This window comes from Dasypus novemcinctus, chromosome 7 (assembly GCF_030445035.2).
Source record: "Dasypus novemcinctus isolate mDasNov1 chromosome 7, mDasNov1.1.hap2, whole genome shotgun sequence".
Classification (NCBI taxonomy): domain Eukaryota; kingdom Metazoa; phylum Chordata; class Mammalia; order Cingulata; family Dasypodidae; genus Dasypus; species Dasypus novemcinctus.
Genome location: NC_080679.1, coordinates 10556930 through 10560962, shown reverse-complemented (window position 1 = coordinate 10560962; position 4033 = coordinate 10556930).

The following is a 4033-nucleotide window of genomic DNA, read 5'->3' as shown; positions in this document are numbered from 1 at the left end:
GGAAGCACAGGGGTGGAGTAGGCGTCCTTATGAAAACCGCCATGTTGCTAGAGACCGCAAATGCACGTAGCTCCAGGCGGCTCCCCACAGGTCCCCCTTCTTTATTATATTTTATGGAGCACCCTGAGTTCGGGGGAACTGTGCCTGTCTTAGGTCGGGGCATGCAAATGGTTAGGCGGATTGCCTTACCCGTCAGGGAGAATGCAACAGTGGCGAAAGGCTGTGTCTCTGTCTTAGGTGGCTCTGCCATGGAACTGATCACGCCCAGTTGCCCGTCATTGGCTATCCAGTTCATCACCTCAGAACCTGACAGGGTTCATATGTATTTGAGAACCGCTGCCAGCAGTCAGGGTGCTCCTATTTTGGTTATAATGTGTGGAGGCCAGAGGGAGGTGCGGTACGCACCGCGTTCTCTTACTGCGGTTTCATAATGGAGGTTTGGGGAGGTGAAAGCTAGAGGGGGAGAGAGAAACATGAGGGGGCTGTAGCAAGGATGGGCTCTTCAGTCGCAAGCAGCTGGCGCTGGCGGATGTGGTGTGCGGCGTTGGCCAATACTCTCTTAGGTTGTACTAAAGTCTCGGAGTGCTGGCGTCACAGAAGGATTCCAGGGGGGCTGTACAGCCACATGGGTTTTAGCGTTGGTTGCTCTCCTGCAAGAAAGCAGAGTTCATCTCAGGGAGAGTCTCTACCCTGGATAGGTTGTTATTATCTATTTGTTTTACCAATCGTTCCGGCAGCCACCTGGCTGCATCTAGTTCTTTGGAATAGACACAAACTGATCCTCTGCCCCATATTAGGATGGGATCGGGTCCATGCCAGGCATTATCCATAGGGTCTTTCCATAGGACTGTGGCATGGTTTGTGCTGGTATTAGGGTGCCAGAAGTGGTCAGCCGCAGAATGTCCTTTTTGATCTAAGCTTAAAAAATTTAGAACAAAGAGAGAGTGGGATAATAGATTTTTGGGGGATCCTTTGACAGGGTACCACTCCCCTTTTTTATTTTTTCTATGACGTTTTTTAGAGACAGATGCGCTCTTTCGACTATACCTTGGCCTTGGGGGTTATATTATTTCCTGCCATATGAAACCCCAGGTAGGTATAAGGGTCTTGTAATTGTACTTTATCAGGGGCAATTTGAAGCCCGTGTGCCTTTAAGGCTGTTTTCATATCACGGTAACATGTTAGGACATCTTGTTCCTTTTTACCAGCCATTAAAATGTCATCCCTGTAGTGAATAACATAAAGGTCTTTCCACATTGCCCTTACTTCTCTTATGGCGGTAGCCACAAATTTTTGACATAAGGTAGGGCTGTTTGTCATGCCTTGGGGTAAAACCTTCCAGTGATATCTCCTCATAGGTTCTTTGAAATTCACAGAGGGGAGGCTAAATGCAAAGCGTTTTTGATCGGGTGTAATGGGATAGTAAAGAAACAGTCTTTTAGAGCTATGATAATTTTATAATATTCAAAGGGGATGGCTACAGGGGTTGGAAGACCAGGCTGCAAGGCTCCCATAGGTATCATTGTTTTGTTTACTGCTCTTAAGTCTTGCAATAATCGCCATTTTCCAGATTTCTTTTTAATGACAAAAATAGGAGTATTCCAGGGAGAGTCACTTTCTGTAGTATGTCCTGCCGCTAGCTGTTCCTGCACTAACCGCTGGGTGGCCTGTAGCTTGTCTGAGGATAAAGGCCATTGATCAACCCATACAGGTTCATCTGAAAGCCAGGTGATTTGGTCTGCATGGGGTACAGGAAGATCAATGACCCCTAAGCTAAATTTCCCAGGCCTTTTTTGTGGGTGTGTCCTGTGGCCGGTATGGGTTGAGTAATGCCTGTCTCAAGCTTTCCTAAGCCTTTTCCTGGCTTAAATCCCTGGAAAGCATTTGAGCTGTGACTATATCATTGGGGCTACCCATACAGAGTCCCATTTGGGCAAGTAAGTCTCATCCCCACAGATTGACAGGGAGCCCTTGGAGGACATAGGGCTGTATAGATCCTTGATTTCCCTCCCTATCTTTCCAAGTCAAGAGCTTGGAACTTCTTTAGGGGTTTTGGGTTTGCCCAATGCCCTGTAAGTTGGTTTGCAGAAGTATATTAGACATGTTAAATTCCTGGTAAAATCATTTTCTAAACAGTTATAATAACATGTCTATAGAATAAGGTGGCAGTCTCAGCCAGTCTCAGTCAACTTCTATATTCTACTGTACTCTGCTGTGTAGCAAAGGTGAGGCTTGCTTGATGATGTTGAGTCACCTATTGAACAAGTCAAAATTGCTAGAAATTGTACAATTAAAACCAAGGTGTAAAAAAAAACACAAACCTTTATTCTGTAGTTCTAATCACTCCACAGGTGAAAACCAAGAGAATTTCCAACTTAGTGTTCTAATCCTGAGTGAAGCCAGTTGCCCAAGGAGTGCCAGTTGACCAGGAGCATCTGACAGAGCGAATGAGTGCCAATCATTGAACAGCTTGGAATGTGTCTTCAGACAAAGCTAAGTGTCTGTTGCAATTTTTCTCTAAAGATAACTTAAAAAAAAAAAAAAAAAGAATATATATGCTGTTCCCACTAGCTTTTAAGAAGGAGTGCCATCTTTATAGGCACCTAACCTTATCTACCTCTGTAATCCAATGTCCTCTTTTAAAAACGGGTATTCCAAATTTTTAATTAAGCTTGTTTCTTTCAGAGTGAACATCTTATTAACCATATGAAAACTTCATCCAACTTCGTACAGAATGCCAGATCCATCTTCCTCCAGTTAAAATAAATTAATAAGAGTTTTACACCTTATTAGGCAATGACTACAGCCCATGGCCAGCAGGAAGCAGTTACAGAAAAGAGATCGTCTCCCTTCAGCACCCCTTTTAAATTAAAGGTGTAAACTCTTTAAGAGTAAAATAAAAGTAATAGATGGATCTGGAACCTGACTGGAAATCCACATGAGTGCCAGTGGCAGCAGAATAACTGTAGGAGGCCCCTGCCCAAGATTCTGCTGTCCAGAATAAAAAGTTCTAAACTTCTAAAAACAGTCCTGGATGCTGTACTAAAGACTGATAAATAATCAATCAAAGCAACAAACAGCCATCCACCTCATAGCTCCAACAATAATTATGCCAAAGCTTAGCAAGTTAAACTTTGGCAAAAGGGGGGGGGGGATGATGTGGGCTATGGGTGGAAGGCTCTTTGTCTCTTCAGAGATAACCTAAGCTGAAGGCTGTGGGTGTGGAACGGTAAGAGGCTGCAGTCCTGCCCTTAGGGACAATGGCAACAGGCTCCAGTCCCAGGAAACAGTTTAACAATGCAAGGGCTATAAACTTTAAGTATTTAGGGGAAATGCAAAAAGTAAATATGCTAAAAGCTTATCTAGAATATCTGGAGTCCATGCTAAAAGCTTACCTAAGATGTGGAAGATATATATGCTAATTGAAGCCTATTGAGAACTGAAACAAAGGGACCATTTGGCCTTTCCTCTCTGTATAAAAGACGTTTGAAAATCTTGTTCAGGGCTCGGGATTCAAACAGAAATTTCCCGAGTCCGGCCGGCTGGCCGTCAATAAACCATTTTTCCTTCTCAAAATCATTCCTGAGTCCTGGCCTCTCTATACTCAAATAATTGAACTTCTCTCAAATTCTACAACAGGTTAAGGAGGGAGAAAGGGGCCAGGTGGATGGCCAATCAGCCTTTTTTTAAGATGGTAACGTCTGTCCCTGTATCTATTAGGCCTTCGAATTGTTTACTGTCAAGCCAAAGAGACATAGTAGGTTTGTGGGTGGTGGTGGGGTGTACCCAGTATGCATCAGAGGAGCCGAATGCTCTATCCCTGCGGTCACTATCAATGGCAGTGTTGTTGGTGGGTTTTAGGGGGAGTATTAGTAGTTGAGTGACCCGCTGTCCAGCAGGGAAGGAAATAATGCCTTTTGGAGCAGAAGCCATAATTTTTATTTCTCCGATGAAATCACTATCCACAACTCCAGGGGAAATGTGGAGGCCACTAATAAGGGAGCTGCCTCGCCCAAGGATGAGGCCAAAAGTG